This window comes from Drosophila pseudoobscura, chromosome 4, assembly GCF_009870125.1.
Source record: "Drosophila pseudoobscura strain MV-25-SWS-2005 chromosome 4, UCI_Dpse_MV25, whole genome shotgun sequence".
In the NCBI taxonomy this organism is placed as follows: Eukaryota; Metazoa; Arthropoda; class Insecta; order Diptera; family Drosophilidae; genus Drosophila; species Drosophila pseudoobscura.
This window is the reverse complement of record NC_046681.1, coordinates 28,426,883-28,454,658: the sequence shown is the minus strand read 5'-3', so window position 1 is coordinate 28,454,658 and position 27,776 is coordinate 28,426,883. Positions and strand designations below refer to the sequence as shown.

The 27,776-nt window shown below is 46.6% G+C and overlaps 1 long non-coding RNA gene across 1 annotated transcript in view; it reads left to right on the top strand.

Moving 5' to 3' along the window:
• The window catches only part of LOC117183208 (uncharacterized), a 135,369-nt gene that overhangs the window by 44,629 nt on the left and 62,964 nt on the right, over positions 1 to 27,776 (top strand). The gene's annotated exons all lie outside the window — the stretch shown is intronic.

Genomic DNA, 27,776 nt, shown 5'->3' with positions numbered 1-27,776 from the left:
CGGTCTCCCCTTCTGGGTTGGCTTTAAATTATCTTTTATTTCCCCTATTTCTGGGGGACGATCCTTAACTAGATTTGGCAATTATTGCCATTTTGTATTTCCCATTGAATAGAGCTTAAATTGTTGGCTGTTCTGGAAAAGAGTAAGAGAAAGCGCAAAAGGATTAGATTACATTCGAAAAAAAGATGAAAAAGAGACAGTAGAAAGTAGAAAGCAGAAAGTAGAAAGCAGAAGGTCTTCCACTGGCCTTAAAGCCATGGAAAATATTTGAAAAAAAAAAACGGCTTTGCAATTTGCAATTTTTAATTATCCTCAAACATTTTTCTTGTTGTTCTTTTGCGGCTTCGACCTGTTCGATTGATTAAGCATAATCCTTGCAGACAAAGGCCGTGGCAGTGACTCTTTGCCGATTCCAAACATCACACAAATTATGGCCGCCATAAATATTGAACACAAGAAAATAATGAATATAATGAAAATAAAAATGCCCATGGATAATGCCCCCCAAGCGACAAACTGAAATATTAAGTGCGATTAATAATGCAATAAATGCAGCAGCAACAAAAACAAAAAAAAAAAAACCAAATTGAATAATTGTTGCCGCATTCAGGCAGACGGACGGACGGTCGGGAGGGGGCGGCGGGACGAGTGTCACATTTTTTTAAATATTTAATATGTATATTGTGCACATATTTATGGGCCAAACAGCCAAAAGAGCAAACGAGTTAAACAGCAGTCGGGCATAATTAATAAATGCAATAAAAATGGCAAATTTGCTCACAGCACACCGAAGTCGGTGGCAGGGCAGGGAAGGGGAGGGGAGAGTGTGTTTTTCCAGTAATTGAAGCGGCAAAAATGTGTTATTTTGTGAAGCAATTATGGAGTGTCTTTTCAAGGAGTCATTTACATGACAAGTATTCATTTTTCCATCACTTTTCAGAGTGGGATGCACCCTGGGACATTCCTTTAGACGAAATGTATGAGAATTTCAAGAACCAAAGGGTTCTTCAAGTGCCGGGATGATTCATCTATAAAATCCGGTACCCATAGATTGGGATTACCCACTTCTAGGCGAGTATTTGGCCCCAAAGATACTCCTTTAAGACGTCAATCCACAGCTGTGGCTGCTCTTATTGAAATTACACTTTAATGGCAGCACACTAGACAAGGGGAGCAGAACGTTGGGGGGGGGGGGAACGTTGCCACACTCAGAGTCAGAGTCAGAGTCAGAGCCGGCTTGGATCGGGGTCCGTCTAGTCCTGCCCGCCTCGACGTCCCGGCCCGTCGCTTTTGTGCCATGAATTACTTTTCTTGACGTTTTTGTTTTCCAACAACCGCACAAGACAATAATGCTTCCCCAACGACGTGTGCGAGAGTCGCATGTCACTCGGCTGCTATTTAATTTATGAAGTAGAGCGCGTAAAAATTGTGCATTGTGGCATTGTGGACCTGCAGCCGAGACGCTCTCTCACAATGAGTGCGAATGGGGGATGCCCCCCCACAAAGCCAGGGACTTATCCTGCATGGGGCTTTTTCCTTTGTGTGCGACAGTTTAGAAATCGGCTACAGAGGGAGAGGGAGGGGGTCTGGGGCCAGCCGACATTGTCATTATGTTTGGTCTGAGCCGGAATGGATGCAAATGTTTCCAGTGATTATCCCCGAGTGTCTTTGGCTGTCACTTGAAATGGATTTCGTTTCGTTGTGCCAAATAGATGTTTGTTTTGCACTGCGGCTGACTCCGACTCTGACTCTGGTTGATATTCATAATCCACTAATCGGATTACGGGCTGATCTCAGACCATTTATCACAATACTTTTCCCATCCTTCCGATTTTTGGACGAAAAACTTTCCATCTAACCAGGGTGTACACACTGGCAGTCAGGGGGGAAAAACTTTCATCGAGCTGCGAGCAATTTAACACCATTTTGTGCTGCATCAGTGGCTGCAGAGGAAAAAGTTAATCCTCGACTATAAATCACAAGTTATTAATGCTCAACGTGTGCTCGCGGTGGTGTGGCAGCATCTGCTGCTGCCTCATCGTCGCCATTAGCATCTCCATCGACAACTCATTGGCGTGTCATCGTCACGGTCTCCATTGAGTCGCCTAATTAGTTTGGAGGCGCCAAACTAGCCCCAAAAAAGCGGAGTCTTTGGAAGTGCAGAATTAAGTATCCTCGAAAACTTGTTGAATGATTATGAGACCCCTCAATGTTGGCCAATCAATGTCGAAATGTTCTCATTGGGAAACTTGCACTTCATTCGGAAAATTGACACGACCCCTGACACGTGTAATCCCCCCGGCACATTCCCCCCTCCTCATATACGAGTATGTATATATTTTTATGGCTGTACAAAAGGAAAAACCCGACTAGACGACTGGGAAACTAAGACTCATGCCCGTCTCTGGCTGGCATTGTCATTGCCCAACCAGGCGAAGCTCCAGCGTCACGTCACGTCAACGCAAACCAAAATCCAGAACCCCCCAAAAAAGGAGAGGGGTACAGGGGGGGGAGTGGAGCCAACAAGGACAAAGCATGAGTTATGGCCTGATATGACGACTATGTTCAACAATTTCTCTCTATGATTCTTTATGATTGTGGTGCCGTCTGGGATCTGGCAAGGGGAGTGGAGTGGTTCGAGTGCCGGTCTGCCCCTGGAATCTAGAGTAATGCAATAGTCACTGTCGGTTCAACACATGGCCGGCATTTTTTACGAGCCAAGGCAATGCCAGGCTGATGCAACATTTCAGAGCCCCAACTGCATTGATGGATTATTTGTGGGACTTTACGACAGATTATGACTGAAATTTGCCTCTGGAATCGTTTTGAATCGAAGGTAGGTAGGAGTAGAGTGGTAGTTGAGCTCTTTTGGGCTTTGGAAAGCGTAGTTTTAATCTACTGAACAATGGGATATAGCTTATTATAGTATTTCTCATGGAAACCGACAATATTTCACTCTATAAAAGGAGCTAAAAACAGCTCCACAAGCCTTATTCGTAGTGTCTTTGATGTCATCGAATATCGTGCCATCTCTATTGACAGATAGATCCCCCCCGCCATACCCTTTCGCCGCTAAGCAATCCCCATCATAAACTTCTATATCCTCGGAGATGTCCTGGTATATTATTATCCATTCACCTATCATAGAAAATGTCGCAAATCCTCTGCCAGTCGCCATGGCCGAACCCACAGAGTGTCCTTTTCGGAGCTCTGGCAGACAGCTGCTGTTGATTTCTTTGTGGCATGTGCTTAATCCAATTTCCAATGCAATTGTCGCTACTGAGATATGCCATGCCCGGATCGAGTGGGCGGGGCGGGGCGGGGCGGCAGCAGCAGGACCCCAAAACTATGTTTCACAATTGCAAGGGAAGTGGGCGAATGGTGGGGGGGAGGGGGGGGGAGGGAAAGCGACTCCATTGTGGTTTGACAGTGTCATGGCAAAGTTTTTATGTTTTTGAAGCTCTCTCCCCCGCACTCCGCCCCCGTGCCCCCCTTGGCCCCAACTACATCGAATGCGAATGATGGCCTGATGGACAGACAACGGCAACACTGTTCAGTGTTCACTGTTCGCTGTTCACTGTTCACTGCGGTTGTCCCTGTAATTGTCGAAAAATTTCCAACTGATGTCCCGACACACACACACACACGGACGCACGGACGAGCACAAGTCAGAGGGATAATTATGGCCATAGTACGGAAATCCCACGGAAAACCCCAACTGATAACCCAGCCTCGGATTCGGGGGGCAGACAGGTGCGGGGGCGTGGCCTAGAGCCGTGATTAGGAATTGCTTTGGGGCTACAGTCGACTGGATTTCCGTTTCACACCCAAATCGCAACAATTAAAACAAATCTTCATTCCATCTGGCGATACAAAGAGAGCAGAGAGAGAGAGCAGGGATAGAGAGCAGGGAGAAAGCAGGGAGAGAGAGCAGGGAGAGAGAGCAGGGAGAGAGAGAAATGTTCATAAATTGTTCAGCTAAACATTTTGGATTCCTTTGGCGATGGCGATGACGATGGTTCCTGGGTGCCAGCTTCCGATGGCGCCACTTGTTTGGCGGTGGGCGGTGGTTTTTGGAGTGGGAGTGGGCGTGTCCGTGTCCGTGGGAGAATCGGAATCCGGGCCCAGCAAATTGAAAGCTCAATCATGTTGCAGCAGCTGTTCGTGCGAGAGTGGTCCCCCGAAATGCTGAAATGCGTGTTCTCCCGTTGGTTGGGGGTGCGGTGGGGGTGGGGTGGGGATTGGGGTTGGCTTGCCTGCTTGTTTGGGTTAACGTCCGCTGACGGCAGCAACACCTCGTCAAGGCCTTGTAGCGGCATCCACTCCTAAAACCAAACCCGAAACCCGAAACCCACTCCCGCTGCCACTCCCACTCCCCCACTCCCACTCCCCCACTCACTCACACATGGGCAAATTATGTAAATGACATTAATCCTTATGGCACACAATAGTTTAACGGTTCGGCGCTTTATTGTCACGTCCCAGCAGCAGTCCAGCGACAACCAACAGTCGGACTGGACCCAAAGACCAGACTTTTTATGCCCCACGTGCTGGTGTGTTGTTGCGTGTGCCCCCTGGCCCCCCCTGGCCCCCTCTTTGATACCAGAGGGGGACACTTGACAGCCAACTTTTTCCTTGTTAATTGCGAAATCACTTGGCGAAACAGAAATGGATAGAGTGCCCCCCCGCCACCCCTTTGGCTCTGCACATTACATAATCAATTACGTGATCAACGTTATAGCCTCTTTCTCTGATTTGATTTATGTACTCGTGTGCTTAAGAGTTCCAGCAGATATCTCTGGCTATGAAAAAGTCAATTAGGGAAGTTGGAGATGGCTAAGGGGACCCCTCAGGGGACGTATATCGAGGCCAAAGAAAGGTGGAAGACAAGCAAAGATAGTAGAGAAGGTAGGGGCCTGAAACACCCAAAGCTAGACAGTGTATGGCCCTCGTATGGTACTCCCCATGGAAGAGTAACGGCCTCTGGGCGATACCCTGCAATGATGTATGATTCAATTTTCGCCACAATCGGACCACAGCTTGCATTCGCATTGCAATTATTGTTAATTGTAGTGCATTATTCTGCACTTGGAGCACAATATATCACATTGATTGCATGTTGACTCAAGTAATGGCATCCGAATCGAGTGGCACGCAGGCAGGGCACGCTTTAAATGGTTGTTATTAAAAATTAAGTGCCTCGAGAGAGAGGGGAAAGCGTCCTGATTGTTATTGAAATGGCTGCAATTCCATGACCAACAGCAATCGCGCATCAAGGGTCGCATAAAAGCCGCAATAATCCCCAAGGAAAGGAAAAACTGCAAAACGATTACCTGAAAGGGAGGGGGGGGGGGGGGACGGAAAAGTGGATCCCAACAGCTGGTAGTGTTAATGTTTGGCCATTTTCCGCAAGTGCTTTTCTTGGGGGGCTGTGGAGTGGAGTGGCCTTTCATTTGGCAATTCCCTCACTTCATTGGGTTCATTCGGATTCCCTCTGCACGATTAATTTGTCCCTCGCTCATTAGAATAATACAACTAATGTGGCTGGAGCATGACCTCATCCGCTGAGCACCCGACATGCGCATAATTAGCTCCCCCCCGCTCTCCGAGGACTCTCCCCGTATCCGTATCATTAACCTGCAGGCCGCATAAATTCATGATGTATCCAAAAAGAGGGGGAGGAGTGGAGTGGAGTGGAGTGGAGTGGAAACCCAGAAAGAAGGAGGAAAAATCACAGTTTGGTTTTATGTGCACGCATTAAGGGCAAGGGGGGCGGGCAGAGGGGAGGCAGAGGTGTGCGTGGGTCCCCCAGGATGAGTGCTCCCCGTGTACTTCTTTTGGTTTATTAATACGCCAGCAACATGCAATCGACTCCGCCGGAAGGAAGCCACGATTTAAGGACAAATTTAAGGGAAACCCGCCCCATTTCTAGGCCAACAACCTGCTAGATCGGACTCCCTCTTGGGATGGACAACAAATCGTTGCCAAAGGCAGATCTTTGAATGTTTAAAGAGCAATTCAATCAGTGCTTGAGAGGCACAAGAGCGAGGAATTAAACATGCAGCTCGTTCATTTTTGGGTCACTCAATTAAACGAGTGCATCTTGGACTTGGAGTGCACTCCAGATGGCTCCCAGTGCCAGAGCTCCCTCCTTCCTTGCTCCTTCATCGTCCAATTCGATGGCTGTTCAATGCTCCATCTTGTCGACTCCTTGTCGATGTCGATGGGGATGTGAATGGGAATGCCTTTGTCGGTGGAATGGTCGAGTTGCCTTTTGATTAAAAGGACATTGGGAAATAAAGTAGAGCAAAGTATGTGCTAAACTTTTTCACCGTCTCTCCTCCGGCCGGCAGAGGACAGAGAGAAATGAGGGGGAGAACTCCCATGCCCCATCGGAGCCATGCCCCACTCGGGTGCTACGTAATTGTTAAGTGCTCATTAGAAATGCTCCAGACGAGACGAGCAACGGAACGAGAAGGTAAGCTCAAGTGCATTTTCAATTAAGAGGAGCAAAATATTTTGGCTGCACTTTTCGGAAGAGGGGTTGGGGGGAAGGGGGGGCCATTCCCGAGCCAATAAACTGTTGAATTTACGACTGGTCCTAATAGCTTTTCCCTCATTCATCCATTGCTCAACACTGGCCGAGGAGAACCTCATTTGATATTCGACTGGAACACATTTCTAATGGCACGCCTGCTCTTTTAGTTTCATAATAGATTCACTCCCGAATTTTCCTTTATTTTCGATGGTTTTCCATTTGATTCGTCTGTGGATTGGCTGCTAATTGGAACTCTGTTGCAAGAACAATGAGTGAAACGAAACGAAATGAAATGAAATGAAATGGAGACGATACTCGTCGGAGTGTGCTCCACATAAAAGTTGTGGAAATTTATCTGCAGCGAAGGTCCTTTGGAATTGTGTAACTATCTTTCGAATTCCTTCTATTATTACCGGAAATATTTCACAAATTCGCCCAAGAGCAAGTATTTGCTGTGGCCTCCATTCAAAATATTCCTCATAAATGCAGGTTTAAGGAGCCAAAGGAACAGATTCCGTTTCGTTAAAGGTACTCCCGCCATGGCTCTCGGGCATAAATGGTAATGGAATGCGAAAATTAATCATTTCGAACCTTTCTAGTTTTAAAGTACCTTTTAAGTCCCTGTGCCCTGCGCCCTGCGCCCTGTGCCCTGCCAGCTTTCTGGCTCTGTGCGAATTCAAGCTGTTGCCACTCTGAGGCTTACGTTTAACAACAAATTGAATTGCTATTAGGCACTCTGGGGGCCACAGTTCAGGAACAACTGCCAGGAGAACCCGATGGAGATGGAGATGCAGATAGAGAGGGGTTTGATGTCTGGAAACCGCATTAGGGCGTCTTTCAGTAACTGTTTCCTTCCTGGAGCCTGGAGTATGGAGTATGGAGCAGCCTGCTGCCTGATGGTTTCTCCTGTTTGCATTCACAGTTGGTTGCAGCTGCTTTTCTGGAACTTTTGCCACTCGAGTACATTTTGTTTTTGCACACGATTAACACTAAAAAGAGGACAACACTCTGGCTAAAAACTAAGACGCTGCACAAAGCTGTGGGGGAATGAACGGGGGGTGCTTGAAGGGAACAGCTCTATGGGTTTCCCTGCCACCTCCTGTCCAAGGTACTTCTCGAACTCCCCTCGCATGTGAGGGGAACCCCGCCGGACCCCAGGCCAGGCCTTCCCACAGCATTATCCAACTTGAGAAATGCACCAGCAGGATGCATATTGACTTTTGTGTTGGCCAGATTGTGTTGGCCCTTGTTCATGTCCCCCCCCCACCTCCACCCACCCCTCTCCCCGCCGCCTTGTGCTGTGTTGTGTCTATAACATTTGATTTTTACAACCACTTGGCATTGTGTCGGGTCGCCTGGGAGGTCGTCGGAAGAGATTACAATGAGCATCAGCATAATGTTCTGTGCTCTGCTCTGCTCTGCTCTGCTCTGCTGTGTGTTTTCGAAATTGAATTGATTTTTGCCTAAGCAATATTCCTCGTTATTTGGCATTAAATTCGCCCCTCCCCCGCCCTCCCTGGCGCCCAGACGGGTTCTCAGCTGTTAACCTACTTTGCACACTAGTTGGCTGCCAGAAACTTAACAACAGGAAGCAGCTGATAGCAGGGACTGCCGTACACCGTACGCCGTACACCGCACTCCGTACACCACTCCACGTTATCAAAATGCCAACAAAAACTATTTTGAGTTACAGCGGAAGGTGCAGCAGGTTCAAGGCACTCTCTAGAGGAGAGGGGGGGCTCTCTGTGGCGGGGGGCAGGGGGGCTGTTATGGATACATGCTCCCGCACGGTTATGCGGATGAATCGAGGGCCTGGCAAAAACTTGCAACTTATGCCTGCACTTTGCACACTTTTCATTATAAATATTATGCCGCCACGAGAGTGGGTGTGGGTGTGGGTGTGTGTGTGGGGGGGGGGGGGCAGGATGCGTTAGGAATGGTTCAAAGAAATGAATAGCAACGTTGGGTAGGGCGATGGTTGTAATACCCTTTGAAAGATGGCGGAAAGCCTTGGAGCTCTCTGCCTATAAAGTCTTTTCCATGACGAAATGTTTATTTGGGATCGGAGATCGGCTAGGAGGATTTTTATAGAGGTTAAGGCCTTGCAAATTCCATAGAAAGGATCTGCCATGATGCCTAAAAGAAGACTGGTTTTCTTGAAGAGAGGAACACTTCCTTCCTATAACTTTTCAGTTGTATATTTATACCCAAATGTTCCAAGGGTATACAAAAGTCAGACCTTTAATACTTTGCGACAGGAAATTGTGCGGTGAAATATAGAAAACAGCCAGCCGAAAATAATCAGCATAAAATGAAGATGCTACCACAAAAAGATAAACCGAAACTGAGAGATCCAAGTATATCCTAAAGAGTATATAATCTATAACCATTTTCATATAATATTTGTACTTGCCGGACTGTGGGGTGTTTTCGGAATAAGACCGCTTTCAATGGCGAAGAGATACGAAATATGACTAGAGAGTCCTTTGTCGAATGTCTTTTTCTAGAAATACTCCAAATAGGAAGGAATATGAGAGGTTAAGTACATAAAAATCAACTGTATTCGGAACTAGACCGCGAGAGATACGAAATATGACGCATAACTTTGTCTATAAATATTCCAAATAAATATGTACCCCCTTCTTGGGAAGCAATTCTCTCGCTGAGCCTTCGAAGATCAACTGCAGATCTCTCTACTCTCAATCAAAGCTCCCTCTTCCACCTAGTCATCCCATTTGCGCTCCCTTTGAGACTCATAGAACCCCATTTCAGGCCACACCTACAGGGTACCCAGCGGTAAGACAGAGACTTCAAAAGAGCAGCTTAAAAAGTCGAGGAGCGTCCCGGCAAGTGATAGACGTCTGACGGAAGAGCTCAAGGAATTCAACCAGCGTGTGCTTCTGAGTGGGAGAGTGAGTGAAATACAAGCTGGTAAAACAAAAAGAAAATCACTTTCTGGTAGCGAAAACCAGTCAGAATTCGAGTAATTGCTGGAGTTGACAAGCCCTGCCAGAAAATGAGGAGAGTTTGTGTTTGTAGATGGATAGAAGAGACTTGGTAAATATTTGGGGAATTCATATTGAGGCTGCAGCCTGCACAGAAATCTGTGAAATTAGCTAAATAATTGCCTGCGAGGCGGGAGATGGGAGACGGGAGACAAGGAGAAACTTGTGCTCCGCTTTGGGGGATGTACAAAAGTTTAACATATTCCAGGCACACACACACACGGGCACAGTGATGGCTAAAAGTATGCTCATGTAGGTTTTTTCCGGCAGGAAGTAAAGCAGAAAGAATTCAAAAAGTTGCCAAGTCCGACGTGCAGTGTTACATAAATTGAAATAGTTGTGTCGACAAGTCTCCGAATGCAATGCAATGCGGATGCAACTTGCAGGAGTTGACGATTCTTTTTAGCTTTCTTTACTTTTAATTAAACTAAACTTACATGCGAAAAGTTATTGTTTTATACGAGAAACGAAACTGTCGCTGCGGTAGGACCCCGCCCCTCCCGCCTCCTGGTTCTCTGGCCAGAAGAGTAAGCAAAAGTCATTTAAAAGTTTCGTATGCTTGGTCAGCCATGACTTAACATGCATATCTCATGCGAGGGCCCAGGAACCCTATCCCCTTTTCCATCCAGGCAAAAAGAATATACAAGAACTTTTTCCGATATTTCAAAAGCAAGGGGTGGCGGGGGGGGGGGGGGGAGTGGGGACCTGAAGACAATAACTTTGGGAAAATCCAATTACGAGAACTCAATGTATTCGGGTATGCCTTTATTTTACTCCTTTTTTTTTGGGCGTGCTGCTGCTGCAGCCTGCATATTAAATTAGCCAGCAAATTGAGTACGCCATTCCCCTCCCCACCCCTGACCTGTGGAAATCAAGTTTCCTTTATCACTGGGGGTCACTGGGGTGCAGGTCAGGCAGGTCGGGCATGTCTCTGTGCCCCCCTTTGTCCCATTCCATAAACTAATAAACAAGTTAACAATGCAGATGCAGATGGAGATGGCACGAAAGGAACCAGTGCTCCTGGATCCAGGATACATTGCGTATACGCAATGTGTTACGTGTGCGTGCTTCGGGGCTGCAACTTTTCCTGTCTCGTGTGTCGAGTGCCTCTCTTCCTGTGCCTGTTGCAGGATAATTTCATTTGTCAATATGAAAGCGCAAAAGTGATTTACTTAAGTGTAAACTCATTTTCCACTCAACAACAGAACAATAAGAGAAACGGTAGACAATTCATGCCACCATGCTACCGCCTCAAGTGTCACAATACAGCTGCCACAGCAGCAACAATGTCACTGCGCTTTTCACCTTAACAACATAATGGCAATCAACTGATGGAAATGACGCTGCCACAGTTTCCAGGACCAGAAACAGGACTAGGGCCTGGAGAGAGAGACAGAGATTGAGATTGGCTTGAACGGAAGCGGATGCAGAGGTGGAGGCAGAGGTGGTGGCGGTGGGAGCCTTTCTGCCATTATTCATTTAAACCTGGGGATTGAGGAAAAAGTGTTGCATCGCCTTCCTCTTAACAATCGACAAATAAGCCCAAGGCACTTCTCTTTTGCCTTTGCCTTTGCTTTGGTTTCCCACAGCTCCTTCTGCAATTGAGACATTTCCACAGACAGCCAGGACTCTGGAGCGGTTGCGGCTTTCGATTTGTTTGCGATTTAGAAATACAAATTGTGTGCCGGTGAAAGGTTGATTTTCCGCCCCTTTGTTCTGCCTGTGCTCGTCTCTGGTTCTGGGAAATTTTTAAATAAACCCCAAATTGGTTTCCACAGACAAATGCAGCAGGCAGGGCGGGGGCGTGTGTGGGGGCGGGTACTCCACACTCGTGTGTGTAGATTGTGTCTTTATTTTTTATTAAATTGCCCAGATTTGCGCTGTAAGGCCACGGCCATTGCTCAAGGTATTTATGGGTGCTCAATGCGAATTGCAGGCAAATGCTCGAAATACATTTTCATAAATAAATTAAGAGAGTACTTGGCATTTAGATTGCCTCAATGAGGTCTATTTAAGGTCCTTTACGGTGGCATGGAATAGAAGATGGAATTTGCTTACCATTCTAGGGATTTGTCTCCAAGTTTGGGTTTGTTTTTCAAACTGAAAAGAAAGAGAGAAAATATGGAAAATGTAGCATTAATTTTGCATTCCAATAGGAAGAATAAAATCCCCTGTTTTACGGAGAAAATCGCATGCAGTTCTGATAGTTTTATGCGGCACAAGAAAACTTGGTAATCTATCAATTTCAGATTTAGTTTCCGGCACAGAAAATGAAAAACAAATCCATACTCGTATTTTCCTAATCGCATATGCATCCATTGCCTTCGACGGCTTCCTGCTTAAAGTCAACAGAATGCTGAGGGGCATTCATCTAATGAAATTCCGGCCAATGTTTCCTTGAAATCTTAAATTTTAATGCCAGAACACATTCACTCTTTGTTTTTGTTGCTGCTGATGTTATTACTATTGTTGCTGGTGGTGTTTTTGTTGCTGGCAGCTACAACATGATTGCCAGACATTGTTGTTGCTGCTACCATTTCAGATTACGGCCCGAGTTTTAGTTGGCACACAGGGCCTTCCTCTGCCAGTCCCCCCAGTCCACAGTCCACAGGCCCCAGTCCCCAGTCTCTGCCTCTGCTGCTGCCGGCCCGACACATGCCTACAAGCTTATTTATAATAAAAAATCATACATGAGCGCACAGACAATGAGACAATAGACCAGAAATGCTACTAGGGATGCTACTACAGGCGGGAGGTCCGGAGGAAAACAAAAACAAAAAAAATGGATGAAGGAGGGAACTGGTTTGGGGGTAGAAATGGTAGAAATGGAAGGCGGCTGTACGGCTGTGCCTGGCTTCTAGGGAATTTCCACTGCACAGAGCCAGAGACGTCATTAACTGGGGTGTATGTGTGTGTGTGTGGAGTTATGTAATACACAGACACAGGCACACCTCATCTAACCATTCATTGACATCATTTGGAATGGTAGATAACATTCAGCCAAGTGCACACTGGGAGAGCCAGAGCCAGAGCCAGAGGCAAAGGCAGAGAAGGCAGTGAGAAAGTGAGAGGGGGGTCGCAAGGGGGGCGACACTGGATGGATCCACCTTTACCCCAATGCACAGCCTAACAACGTAATGAAATTTTCGAAATATCCATGATGATTTGCGGTTGCCATGATTGTCGGCCAGAAGATGCCACCGAGGCTCCGTTGCCACAATCCCTTTGCCTCCTTCTTCCCCTCTGTTATGTATCCTTGTTTCTCACACATCCTGGCTGCTGGTCTCCATATAATGTATGTAGGCCAGGGCTCTATCGCACTCTTGACTTGGCCTTTGGTTTCCTGCCAATGTCAAGTGACTGGAGTCACACTTTGCCTTTTGGCCGCTCGCTTCTGAGCACAGAAACGTGTGCGAGTCCTTTGAGGCAGCAGCAGCAGCAGGAGCCCTGTGTGGGCGTCCTTTGAGCAGGCTACTCCTAGAGCCATGTGCGTGTCCTTTGAGGCAGATCCTCTTGCGTATGTGCTACTACATTAAGCTTTGATTATGATGATACAGAATTTAAAATTATAAATGGAGGAGGGCTGCCTGCCGCTGATATATATTCCTGCTGCTTCTGCCCGGGAAAGTATGCTACATTAAATTTTATCTCCCTCAGTGGCCATTATCCCTTAAAGAGGGAAAGAGAGTCGCTTTAAGCAACCCTTTAACCCGGAAACCACTGGATTATTGATTCCCACTCGCTCTCCTTCAATGATGATGACATTCATAGCCCCCCTGTGCCCCCCCTGTGCCCCCTATCCCCATCCAGTGATAGTTTTGTATCCCAATCAGACTTGATGACTTGGGGGCACACAGATAGTGGCGGGATAAATGCTCCGTGCCACACTATTCTCATCATGAAATCTGAAACGTGTTTTTAATGGCATTTTCATTTTCTTTTTCGCCGCTCGCTTTTTCAATATTTACTCCACTATTCCACGGTCTCTTCCTGGCGTTTGCCGGAAAATGGTGAAACGGGGCGGCGGCATGGGGGGCGGCGGTGGAAAATGGGCGTAAATTCAAACTGGCAGCACAATAATTTTATTATTTATGGTGATGACGATGGCGAACAAGAATCCCAACGAGTCCCACTGCTAAAAAGTTGTAACGGAATTATTGTGAAATTTGCGGCGAAAATATAACGAATATGAGAGTACGTATACGCCATGGGGTACGGTGTACCGTCTACCATCTACCGTTACTCGCATGAGCATGAAAATGTCTGAGAGTTTTGTCGCATGCAAACATAAATTTTTGTATGCCATGCAAAATAACGTAATAACATTAAATATGCAAATGCCTTTTGTCAGCCATTGCATTTACACATGACAAACACAGTGGCAGGCGCGCGCACACACAGTGTCTTCCCCTTTCCCCTACCCTTCCCCTTCCCCTTCCCCTACCCTCCCCTACCCTTATATTTGTATTCATTCATATACTCATAGTCGCATTCGCATTGGCACTCCGTACTCCGCTCGAGATTCAGTCCGGGACGGCCATCATCGCTGCTGTCGACTTCATCACACATTTCGCAATTTGCATAAAGTGAAAATGATGCACATTTCTGTTTTGCCACGTCAATTTGCCTTTTATTGATTTTCTTTGATTTCCCGCACTCAAGCAGATCGCCGACGAAGTCTTCCGCACGGCCTGCGTTCCGGCAAAGCCTCAGCAGTCTTCGGGGCAGCCTCGGCAGCCCTTATCCAAGACCCTTTCTCCTTTCTACATGTGTTTTGAATGACGTTGAGTGCTGCTATGCAAACATTTTCTAACGAACACTTTGTGCAAATAGATTCGACGGACGACGACTGCAAGTTTTCCATTTCCATTTCCATTTCCATTGGCTGTCGTTGCGGAACCCCCCTCACCCTTCCCCCCTCTTCCCCTGCCAACTGATTTCCATTCTTTCTTAGTTTTCTTGGCAATTTTTTACTGCTTGCCAATTACTTCTTATTTTATGCCTCGTGCAGCGCACAAACTCTGTTCAATTTCATTAAAATTTCCAGCGATTGCATTTCAGTTGACACAAAATGCAATTGTCTGGGCTCTTCATTTGCATGCGGGCTGTAAATGTGCAAAACCCTCAATTTGTATGGCTTCAACGAGTGCTCCTGCCACTCGCATGCAATCTGTGGTATCCCCTGAAGTCTGCAGCTCTGCAGCTCTGCAGCTCGGGGGATTACCGGAAGAAGACTCTTATCTCCCTCTGGGGGATTGTTTTCAATCCCCCAGCTTAACAATAATTGATTAATCTTCGAGTTTATCCACTCACACGACCTAATGGCTTTGCCAACTCTTGTCTGCAATTAAAAAATGTCAATCTTTCCCATTCAGTGCACATTGCAAGAGCGGCAAGGAGCGGCAAGGAGCGGCAAAGGAGCTGCAAGGAGCTGCTTGGAAGTTTGTCAGGAGTCAGTCATTTCTTGTCCCTCCTCGTGTGCCCGGCAGCTGCTCAAGAACCCACATCGATGGCTGTCCCCCCTGTGCCACTCACTTGCCCCTCAGACTGGCAGCTACAACGCATACGAGCACGAGTGCCAGGACGAGTGCCAGGACGACTACCAGCACGAGTGCGAGTGCGAGTGCGACTATTGGTCAATAAAGTGCGCTCAAAATATTTGCCACAACTTGTGCACTTTACCTATCATGCAAGTTAAAGTTACTTTCGCCCCTCCCCGCCCCCCCTGACTGCCTCTGGGAATGCAGTTGCTTGGTTGTTCTTAATTTTTGGGTAAATTTACCAAAAATTTCTCTGGCTTTCTCCACTCTTGACGCTGGTGTTGCATGCTTGTGCGGCAAACTTTTAATTGATTCAATCGCCTGTGCATATTTCAGTTCGGTTTTTAGTTTGGACTGGGTTTACGGGGGTCTCTTAGAGATTGACAGTTTGTCGCCGCTCTGAGGCGTCCGAGCCGAGTCCGAGGAATCATCGGGGGAGCTCCCAGCGTTCGAGGATTAAATTTGCAATTTAACAGGGTTTTCTCATTAGTTGGTGTTTCGGGATCGACCCAAGAGGGGGAATGCCTGGGCTGTATCTCTAATGGGGAGGGGATACACACAGATACACAGATACACAGATACATATGCATATATGCAAAGCAGCGCCTTGCCGCTTGCCGCTTGCCGGCGAGTGGGGGGTGGAGGTGGAACCTCATTAGTTGTGGATTTGCCGAGTCCGAGGCTCAGAGAATGGGGAATTAGTAATGCCACTTCAATGAGCAATTCCCGTACATTTCCATGGAAATTGCATGCAGAAATGTTCCTGCGAAACTTCAGGAACTTCAATAAGCGTTGCTCGGGCTTCAAAGAGACACTTCCACAAGCAGAATTTTCCGCCCAAGCTGCTCGTGTTTTCATTTCCAACCCATTTCACTTGTAATCCAGCGGCCTATCCACAATTCAGCGCCCCGGCCGCGAACTCGCATTCACAATTAACCACTTGGCAAGCCATAAATTTAGCACACACACACAGAGGCACAAAGGGGTTAGGGGGGGGGGGGGGGGGGAACCACATTCAGACACGCACACATTTGGCCGACAGGAAACCAAATCATTAGCTAGAAAAATTGACCAGGCCCGACAATGGGAAAGCGGGATTCGCTTTTATTGAATCTCCCTCTCCCGCTCTCTCCCTCCTTTTGGTGGCACGGGCTGGGGCTGGGGCTGGGGAGGAATAAATTTTCATCAAATGCATTTTCCGAGTCCCCGCCAAAGTCAACCCGCCCGACCGACCGACCGAATGCAGTTAAGCGGCCACATCCGCCAGAGGCCAAACCAAAATAATTATGTAACCAAAAAATATTACTGAACATATGGAACATCCTGCTGGTGTGTCTGGTGTGATGGAAGGCAGGGGGTCGTTCGGCCTGGGGTTCTGTCAGAGTTCCGGCCATAGATACACACACACACACACACACACATAGACACATGGACACACACACACAGACACATGGACACATGGACACACGCAATGTAAGCAAACACAGCAGATTTTTAATTTGTTATCTGTTTGCTCGTGTTCCGGTTTTTATTTTTTGGGATTTATCCCATCCCCTCCCCTGTTTCTGCCGCTGCTGTGATTGGCAATGCGTTTAGGACAGAAAAGGCCCTGCAGCAGGCCCCAAATCCATGGCCAGGCACAGCAACACTGCCGTTCCCCCCCTGCCCTGTAAAACCACTGCTCCTGGTTGCACGGAGTTGTATCGTAAACTGTTTTCCAAATAAACTCTTATCTCATACGAGCGGCCATTGTTTTCCCTCTGCTTTTTTTCTTCTATTACTCGTATTTTGCTCTAAAAATTGCTGTCAAATTACGTTTAAATTTAAACATTTATTTATTTATGTAATGCCAATAGCTAGTTGAAACTAAATATTAAAAAGGGTTGGAGCTATAGCTACTGAGGCCTTAAGCTCTAGGGTAATTCGGCCAGATTTTATACAGATTTACAAAGGTGTTGGGAGGAGATTTGCGGCTACTGGGAATTTGAGGATAGTTTTGGAATTTGCGTCGGTGGGCTTTGAGATGCGTTGCATGGGGTCTTTGTTTTGGAATGATAGGGACCTTTGCGAGGAGAGTAAGGGGCAGGTGTATAGTATGTGTCGTAGGTCTATGCACAATGGACATGGGCAATGTCTTGTCCATGTAGTGGGCCCAGTCTCAGTCTATTAACTATGACCTGGTGCCTTCTACGAGTATTTAGGATATTGTTCTTTGGTGGCATTGTTGTTGGCAGCGAGGTTGCTAATTTGTTGGTACCATGTAGAGGTGTTTGTGAGGAGGTCGTTCAATGTCGGTGGAGTTGTGCTTTGGGGTGTAAATGAGGGGAAATTTGGTGTTCATCTCGGCTGCCTTTTATGCCTATGTGACTGGGTATCCAGATTATTAAGATCTTAGGGAAATGGGTAGATAATAGATTTCTGATCAAGAAGGCGTAGTAGGAGTGATTGTTGTGGTTCCTGATTGCGGCGATAGAGGAGAGATGCTGATTAGATACTTTTTGAAGCATTTTAAAATTATTTTAATTTTTTTTTTGGAAAAGCTTTAGTACAAACAAATTATATAATATATAAAAATGAATGAAATCTATAAATATTTATACATTTAATGAATATTTATAAATTACATATATTTTTATATTTTATATAATTTGTTTGTAGTAAATATAAATATTTATAAAACTTAAAAATCTTTCTTAATTGTGCCAGTTTTATGAAATTTAAAAATATATAAATAGCAGAGTCTTAAGTCCGTCCTCTTTTGGTTACATGAGATGTAAAATTCCACAGTGCTAAACCATCAAAAATGTGTGTTTATTTTTGAAGGTTTTGAATTCTAGAGAACAAAATGTGCTCAATATTTGTAATTTATCCACAGAAAGCAGCAAAAATTGGTATACAATAAACCGAAATCTATCTATAAACATTTGCTGTGTATCGGAATACCTTCTATTCGAAATTTTTCATAATTATTTAATTTTGTAATCTATTTGTCGTCCTACTGAATGGGAGGAAAACCCCGTTCATTTATGATATAAAAATTGCTTCTCTAAAAAAGAAAACAATACCCAACTCTCGCTTGCCTTTGCCTCGATTGAAGTCACAGATTAAATCTGCCAAGCCATCGCCCATAAGCCTTTAAGCGATTATTGATGATTGGGCCGTAAAGCAGTCCGCATTAGAGGCTTGGGGGCGGGCGGTGGAGGGGGCGAAGGGAAGGTGGCAAAGTGCAAATGCGATAATCAACTACAAGTGAGCAGCACAACAGACCCTGCTGCTGGCAATGGTGGCCGGCATTCAACGATTCCGGGCTGATTAAAATCGCAGCCAATGCCGCACGGAGGGCGAAAATTAAAACCGACAATGGCAGATACAGCTGGAATAATGGCTGAGGGGGGAGAGAGGGGGCTGCAGTGGAAACGAGGGCAAATGGCTAAGATAGCGGAGTGGCAAGTCATGACCGTATCATGGCTGCTGGCTGGCACCATAGAAAACAATTGCAATTGCTGGAAAAGCGAAAACAGTCGAGGCACAAAAGGGAGCCCTGGCCCTGGACAATGGCCAGTGCGGGTGCCTCCAAAAGAGAGGGGGGAGGGGGGCGGCCCCCATGTGGGCCCCGTTACACGCCGAATTTATGCTTTGTCCTGCTGCAGGCTGCAAGCCGATGGCAAACGCGTGGCGGCGACAGAACTCCTTTTATCTGATACAGTCCCGCCCATAAGTATCGCACAAAAGGCATAAGTGCAGAAATCCTATAGGGCGGACACAGGGACAGGGACACCCTTGGCGGACACGCAGGAAGCGTGCAGTTTATGGGGCCGCGCTGACAATCGCAAACATTTGTGCAGGTCCCCCTTTGAGTGGCGGCCTCCCATCCTCCTCCAGTGACAGCAGGTACTCGGCAGAGCCCTGGAAGAGGCCCTCCCGCCACTAAGAGAGGAACTCCTAGGAGTAGGAATTGAGTTCCCAAAGAGATTCTAGATTAAAGAGAACCATCAGAGGAGCTCCTATGAGAGACCAATCACAATGACAATGGGAAACCCTCCCTTCCTCGCTCTCAAAATATCCCGGAGCTGTGGAACTCGTTAAAACTGCTTCGGAGGGAAGTTCTGCGCCTTCTGCCAGCAGACATCTCCGGCCCCCCCCCCCGCCCCCTTCTGGAATCGCCTCCTGCTCTATGAGTTATGTGTTGCGCAATTAACATTTGTAATGCTGGCGCACAGAACATTTCCCCGCATTCACTCGTTGCTGCTTTTTTCGGCACAGCACTTAAAATTAAAAATTACAATTACATTTAACTTGGCAGACAGAAGCGGAAATTTTCCAGAGCATCCACTGCGCCAGCCCCTAGACCTTGTTTACCTCCCCTGAAACGGAACGGAACGGAGCGGAACCCCCCATCCCACCCTGGAGGAGTGGCAGCGATATTTTATTTGCCACTTGGCCGGGGACTGGGGACTGGGGGCTGGGGGACAAAAGCTGAAAGCTGAAAGTTGGCAAAAGCCAAGAAATGAAGTTGCCGCCGAACAATGCAGGACACAGGTTTGCCATTTGCTCTCTCCCTCTCTCCCCCTCTCTCTCACCCTTTGCTATCTCTTTCCGTGCGACTTTTGCCATCTCTCCTTTTTTTGTGTAGACTTTTTTGGGTTTGTTTGTTGCTCTGGAAAAAATTCATTAAGTGGCAAATAGACGCATTATGTTTATTTGTTTTTCAGCTTTTTCTTTGGCCAAAAAACATGGAAAATATTTTATGGCAAATGCAGTTTACACTTGACTACAGAACAGGGGAAAAGGCCCACTGGAAAGCCTTCCAATATAACACTTTTGGAGAGGGAAAATTGATATTGGATTGATTTTAATATTGGGATTAGACGAGCCCATTGGAACAGTAGCTGTAGGGCTTTTGTGGGTCGTAAACCTTAATAGGGCTTTGGCCGCAAACTTTCGATTTAATAAATTTTCCCCCTAATTTACGTAAATTTTTGGACATTTCAGTGGCAACGAAATTTTCCAGCCCGGGACTGCCGCACGGCGAAAACTGTGAAAATGCCCCGCTCTCATTGACAGCAGCGGAAATTGCACTAATTATGCATTAGTTTGGGTTCGGGCGGAAAATTGGAGCCCAGTGAAATTGGCTTTTGAAATGTCGCTGGTTGCAGGTTTTTGGAAAAATAAATCGAGGACCCGAAATGATTTCAACGCAGATACGGTTCAGAATTTATTCGATTAGATCGGCTCAATTGAAAATCAAAATGGAAATCGACAGGAAAGCACTGCGAGTGCGGGTCCCCTCTCATGATGACCCCATGACCCCCTCCGGTATAAAGTCGGGCAAAAATAATAAATAGCCATCGGGTTATTGTCCTGGCACCTAAAACGAGAGAGGGAGAGAGAAAAATCACATGAAAATTGCCGGCACTCGAGATGTACTTCACAGAGATGGCCTTGGCATCATCTTGGGCAAAGAAATCACTCACAAAGGAGCGAGCGCAGTGCAGGGAGTGTATGGAGAGGAGGGCACAGCCTCAAGTTCATAAAAACAAGCCAGCGAATGGCTCTGGGGCCGTGGCTGAAGTGCATAAGTGTATATGAATGAGTGGATCGTATATTATGAGTAGACGGCACATTTAGCACACATTAATAAAACCGCAAGGAACGTGAGTCAAACAAAAGCAACAAAGAAAAGAAATGAGAAGAAACGGTGGGTTTTCGAGAGCCGAAGATGGGGATACCCTAACAGAGACATGGTTACCATTATAGCCAGGGGAAGCATTGAATCTTTCCTCTTTGCCGTGCAAGGATAAACCCCCTAGCTAGGGTATTGCACGAGAGAAATCTTCGACACACGCAGACACGGCCAGCAGCCACAATCACTCATCATAATGAGGCCCAGACGACGAGCAGGGGGCTGTGTGTGTCCTCTAACATTTTTGGCTAGAGTAAATTAATTGAATTCATTATAGCTGATAGATGCATGGCCATATACACCCCCTCCCCCTCCCATATATAATATACTCGCAGTAAGCATGTGCTAGAAATGGACGTTTAATCAAATGCCCAAGACAGATATGATATGTGTCCATGTGCGAGGGAATTTAAGTTGCCAAATGAAGTGAATCATGAGGCCACTCACTGGAATGCAAAGGTAACTCATTCGAGAAAAAGTACTCGTGAAATATGCCTTGGAATGTTCTAGGAACTTTCCTCAAGGATCAGCCCACACCCAGGGATATCTTTGGCACAGAAAGATATTCAAATTTTAATCAAAATGTGGGGTTCCATTATTTGCCTTTCGGTTTGGGGCAGCAACCCACCAAATGGCCCAGTATTCCGGGCATATTTGAAGCGTACACACGAATATTCCCCCATATAGCCACTCAATTTCGATGGCAGCGTTATTATTGCTGTTACAAAATGTTTTCAATGAATATTAAATGTGTGCGCGCGATTTTAATTTGATTCACCCACGCGTTTCTTTTTATGCCATTCGCTTTTATTTTGTCATTACCCAGAAATTTCAATAAATATTGTTTTTCGCCCACAAACACACGAGTGGAATTAAGAGCCACACACACACGCACACACACACGCACACACACACACACACGCACACAGGTGGCAGGAATTTGGAGCAAATTATGCTTAAATACTCTTTGGCACTTCTCCTTGAGTGAGTATTTCTGAGAAATACTTTATTTTATTATGCCACCAAATTATTGAAATGTTTTGCCACATGCCTGTGATACCCTCTGCAGGAAGAGGTCTTTTCGAATGCACCAATCATTGGCTGCAGACGCCATTAAATCCCTTAAATTCCACAGAAATAAATGTTTGAAAAATAATTCAGGGCATATCCCAGCTTCGACCATGCCTCTCAGCCTTGGCCAAGATGAAAATTAATTAAAGCCAATCTCGTACGCGTAGATACGTTCATTACGTCGGGTATTATGCCTGATTATTCCCCCCAGCCCTGCACCTGGCGGGTTCTCTCATTGATTTACCACATTATCCTTTATAATTGGGCCCATCCGGGCGCCTGCTGAATCGCCTTCGTTAAGGAAGATCCGCTTAAATGGGACCATTGTGGACATGCAATTCAAGAGCGACTCATTCGAGGCATTGACATCCAGGCGTAAGCGAGAGTTTTCCATTGCCATTCAATCTGCGAGGGCAACTGCTGCTTAACCCGTTAAGAAAGCATGCCCCACTGGCGTGTGTGGGGGCCTCTGCCACAAGACACATAAATAAGACACGAGGGTGTGTGGCGGTGTCTTGGTGGGGAGGACAGCCATTTAAGCGGTGCGGCAGAGGAGCCCGTGAGCCACCGGCATTGTGCAGACATTAATAGGCCACGCGGTGGCTGCAACAGCGGCAGCGGCAGCAGCTCAAGCACTTCAATTAATTAATTGCAATTTGCAAGGCGAAGCATGTCCTGGAGACGCTGCACCCAGCAGGAGGGCGTCCTAGGACGACAGCGATGGCCATTAAATGCGTTTAGCTGCAGCCGCTGTCACCGTGCATTCTTCCGAGCGCCCTCGTAGGCCACTCCTCCGCCGGCGGAGTGCCAGGTGACAGGATCCCATCTCTCGATGGGCGTGTGCGTGTGCCCCTGCATGCTGACGTGTTATTAACACCGCGTGAATCCAGAGAGGAGTCCTGCGCCCAGATGTTGTCGTCCTTAGATGCAGCCATGCAACGCTGTGGCACGCATAAATAAATGATGGCGACGATGATGATGCCGCAAATAAGATTCAGCGTCATGCACGCACATCCCCTCCAAGAGGATGGGATTCACCTGATGGGATTTATGTTTCCAATTTAGAGGTACTGGAGCTTATGCAGAGATCCTCATGAATCGAGAGATGTGTGCGTTTGTGGGGGCTAATCGATGATGCCGGCTAATGGGACCCCACAGAGATGTCATCTTGATGGCGTATCCCAGGCCTCTGTGAGTGCCCTCGAAGAGCTATTAAATTTCACCCTAATTACCACAAATCGCCCGCAACTAATTTAATAATACATGCCAGCAAACGGAGGGGCAGCCGGTCGGAGGTCGGAGGTCGGGCGTGGCAGCTGCATAAACTGGCCTCAATGGCCATTAAAACTTCTCGCAGTTCCCCCTACCCCCACTGTACACCGTACACCGTACCCTGTGCGCACTGTACGGGTTTACTATACGTATATTTGCGGCAAATTGACGGTTTCATTCTCGGCCAACACAGAAAACTTTCTGCCCCGCCACTCAAAATTGCTCGAAAGTCTCGACAACAATTCGCTCCAAGGAGATTGGGGACGGGGGGCGGCTAGGTCTCGACTCTCTGTGGTTGAGACTAGAGGGGGGGAAACACTTTATAGAGGCCACTCGTAACCTCAAAGCGCAGACGGCATAAAACAATTGAACGTGAAAGCGTTTCCCATCGCCGAGAGGGGGGCGGGGGCGGGCTCTGTAGGACTGCCAGGGCATCATAAAAAAATTAAGTGACACTCAAACCGAGACACTGGCGGAAGGTGGAAGGTGGAACAGGTCCCGAACAGCAGTGATTAATTGGCCCTCAAGTTCGGGCAGCAACCTTAACAGTATCATTAAAAGTTTCCTCACCCAACACGCTGTCAATGTTGTCATCTTCATTTGGCATTATGATAATAATTGGGCCAGAAGCCAGGCCAGAGCCAGAGCCCCCCTAACACGATCCTGCTGCCAGGTCTGGCCTCTGGGCGCCTCGAGAAATGCCAAAAGTTAGCCCCAGCCTGTCAGGCCCTGTCGGAGGGAGGTCTCTGTGCTGGCCCAAAATTGATGGCGTTAGTTGGTGCTCATGAATACGTCACAGAACAAATACGCATAAAACGGCCACTTGATTATGAGGGGGCATCCACGTGGCAGGACGTGGGAGGAGCCAATAAAGTTTAATGAAATTTATATATAAAACAGACAGCCATCGGAGGGTGCGCATGATGAATGGAGTTGTCTTTAATGATTGAAGCATTCCACAGCGGGCTTTTTTTCCCCTTCTATTCGATTCGAAACACGTGCCCGAGAAAAGGGTTCAGGCGCCAGAGAGAGTTGGGGCGGAGAGAGTGGGCCTATAATATTTTGAAGAGGGTCCTGATATGAGGAACTCAGGGCGAAGATTTTCACTGGAAATATCAGGGGTGTTTGAACTGCAGCTCAAAATTAAATAAGGCATAAGAAGGACTTTAATTTGGATTTTAGAAGTGGGTTTAACTGTTCGACAGCAAGGCATTAAAGAGACTATCGAATTTACATAGATTTTAGGGGATAATTTCAGAGATAATCACAGATACAATTGCCTTAATTTTACATAAATTTAACTCACATTTAGCGCCTCTATCTGTGTGTATTTCGGAAGTCAACTGCAAGTAGAAAAAGGTATATTTTTTATTTATTTTTTACATATCTAGAGGTAGTTTTTAATTAATAAATTATCTGGTGAAGTGAATTTGTTAAACTTTAATAATTGCCTTTTTCTGTGAAAGAATCTATCATTACTCGTATTTTCCCCGCTAGAAATTTGCATAATTCATTACTCCCTCTCCTCGCAGAGCCCACTCCCCTCTCAGACCCCACCCCCTCCCAATCCCCTCTCCAGAGCCACAAAAACAATATAAATACATGTCGAAAATTATGTAATAAATCACAGAGCGCCAAAGTCCTACTTATGGCATAATTTATTTCTAAGCTCGATGCTCTGTCTCCCCTTCTCCCCCTCTGTCTCTCCACCTCTCTCTGTCCCTCTATCTCTTGGCATATTTTGCTGATTCCATTTGAGGCTCTTATATTTTTTGCCCCTTTGCATATTGTTCCAATTTCGAGCTTATTATAAGTTCTCCTACATTTTTTTACTCCAATTGTTTCGATTTGCTTGTGCGCTTGATTAAATTTGCACTCAACTTTTCAAAGCTTCATTAATCATCTGTTTGAGCGGGTGGCTGGGCCGGTGGCGCGGGGGGGGGGGGGGGGCCCTGGATAGCCCCAGCAAAAAAATATATATAGCATAATGAAACTTTATCCGAAACTTTGTTGTAGTTTCATAGGGGGGGTTGGGGGAGGGATTGGGTGTGCATTTGGCATTGCCAATAATAAAATTTACGCCGCCTTCGGAGCCTGGCAGACGGTTGAAAATTATGAGTTTTCTCAGCGATTTGCCATTTTTGCAGTTCAGCGAAAATTTGTTCGCTCGTCGCTCTCTCGCTCTCTTTTGTCTGGCTGCCTGCCGCTCGGAAAAGCTGAAAACTCAGTGCGAAATAAATTATGGAATTTATATAAAAGCCGGCGAGAGTGAATGAGGAGAGAACTTCACTGAGTAATGAGCGCTGTAGTTCATACTTGAAGCAGACGATAGATATCCGCAAAAAATGTTTATAAATTACTTCAAAACTGCATAATCCCCACTAGATCTGAAGGTTTAAAGATGTGCCACGGAGAGCATTTGGCCAGAGAGAGCATTTTAATTATTCCATTCCGTGAGGGGAGGGGAGGGGAGTGGCTGAGGGGAGGGGGGCCCATGAGAAATGCATGTCGAGTAAATGAAAGTGGTCAATTTTCTCTTTTGGCCACGCTCAAAAACACAAAGGCCTTCATTTATTCATCATCCAAAATGGCGGTCGCGATGGCCAAGACAAAGGCAGAGGCAGAAGCAGAGGCAGAGACAGAGGCAGACGCAGAGGCCTTTTTAGAGCAGAGCCGCTCATCCCTGCCAGTGTATCTCTGAGTTATTTGTGGCCCGAAGACGGGGAAAGGATTCGAGAACGGATACAAGCAACCAGCAGGCGAGGAACAACAAGGACCGCAATGACCAGCAACCGCAGCGCCTCCGTAGCTCTGCCTTGAGTAAGTTTTTCCAGAGGAATCGCCGGGAAGGAGCGTGGGGTGAATGGGTTTTCCTTGTTCATTTAGCAGTCAAACGGAGTTTGCCAGCATGGAGACATGCCTGTCTCCGTCGGGTTTCCGTTTCCTGTGCCATCTGCAAATTTCATGGCAATATATTTCTGCTTCTGGTGCCAGTGCCAGGGCGGGCGAGAGCCCTGCCATCATCAGTCATTTTGTCTAAAAGAATATATTGCAATTAAAAGCAGAAAATATGCTTTTACACTGGACAACACAGCCAGCGATGGCTGTGTGTAAGTTTGCCGCTCCGCCACCAGCTTCACCACATCCTTCCTCTTTCACTCGCCGCCGCCATTCGTCTCGGTTTCCCCGTCTTTATTTATGAAGCTCAACACTTTAGGACCCACCCACTGCATTTTGACTGCAAAAACTTCAGAGTCGAGGCACTCTGCCCCCCATACCCCCCCATCTTTATCTTGGCCTTGTTGCTGCTGCTGGCGCTGGTAGTCCTGCTGATGTTTTACTACCCGGCCAAGAGCAGAAAATTAAAATTGCTTCATTCTCTCTGGCCCTTCAAGTGCGCTGTAAGTTACGCCTTGTTATGGTCCGGAGCTGGACCTTCACTCAATGGATAAATGGACGGATTTGTTGGTTGGTTGGTTGGTTGGTTGGTTGCTGGGATGCTCCTGCTCCTCCTGGAGGATCCTGGGCAGTTTTCAGCTCGACACTTTATAAATTATGCGGATGGTAGTCGCAGTGGCACAGGCTTTAATGAAATTTTCATGTTTTGACTACAATCAAATTAATTTTGAACAAGAATCGAGACAATGTCTTTGCGGAGAGGGGAAAGAGAGGCGGCTCAATATTTTATCTAGGAATGGTTAGAAAACTCTTCAATAAATTCCATTGTACTCTCGAAGCTCCTGACACAAAAACACTCTGGGACATAATTAAATAAATTCGAATTCCACGCGGAATAAATCCATTTATAAGCGAGACTTAATTTCCATTTGTGTCACCTTCAGGATGCGAAAACTTTAAAAGTTTTTCAGTGAAAACTTGCCCTGTAAACTAGCAACTGAAATTTGATTACCTTTCATCTCGCAATTGGAGGCGGCTTCAGGGTGCTTAAGGGAGTGCTTTCCTGAATACGACATTTGCCAGTTATCTGGTCACTCCAGCATTTTCCAGCATAAGCAAAACTTTAGCACAGCATTAGTTTAGCTCCACTTCCAGTATATCTTTTAGAAGGCTGAGTGGTCGTTGTCGTTGTCGTTGGCGTTGACGTCATCGTTTCAGCTGAATTTTTCATTAGAAAACTTTTTATGCACTGCAAGAAACACACAGCAGAGCACAACAGGAGAGAGAACAGGAGAGAGGGAGAGGACACCTGACTGAGGGAGGCAGTGGATTCCGGCGGAGCCGAGACTGAAAAGGAAATGAAAGCTTGAAAGTCATTTGCCGTTCGGTGGAAATGTGTAGCAAATGTTTAAAAAGAGAGGGGCCTCCGAACAAAAGGCATCGGGCCGCGACTGAATTGTGTGGGTGTTCTGGCAATTTTATAAAAGCTTTGCCAGTTATGCTTGAAATTTCCACCGAACAGAGAGAGGGGAGGGGTGAGGAGGGCTCCATTCATGTCATTTGCCACACTTTTCACTCAAGACAATGAGTGTCATCACGAAGGCATCAAGTTTTCATAAGAACCACGCATGCTGAATCGCTGATGAGTTTTCTCAGATACTCAGGCCTCGCGGCAACCCTTCTACCGCGGAGGACCCTCTACAAAGGACATTCCCGGCCCTTTCTTATGAAAATTTTATTTATATGCCACAGTTTTATGAAGCGTGCAG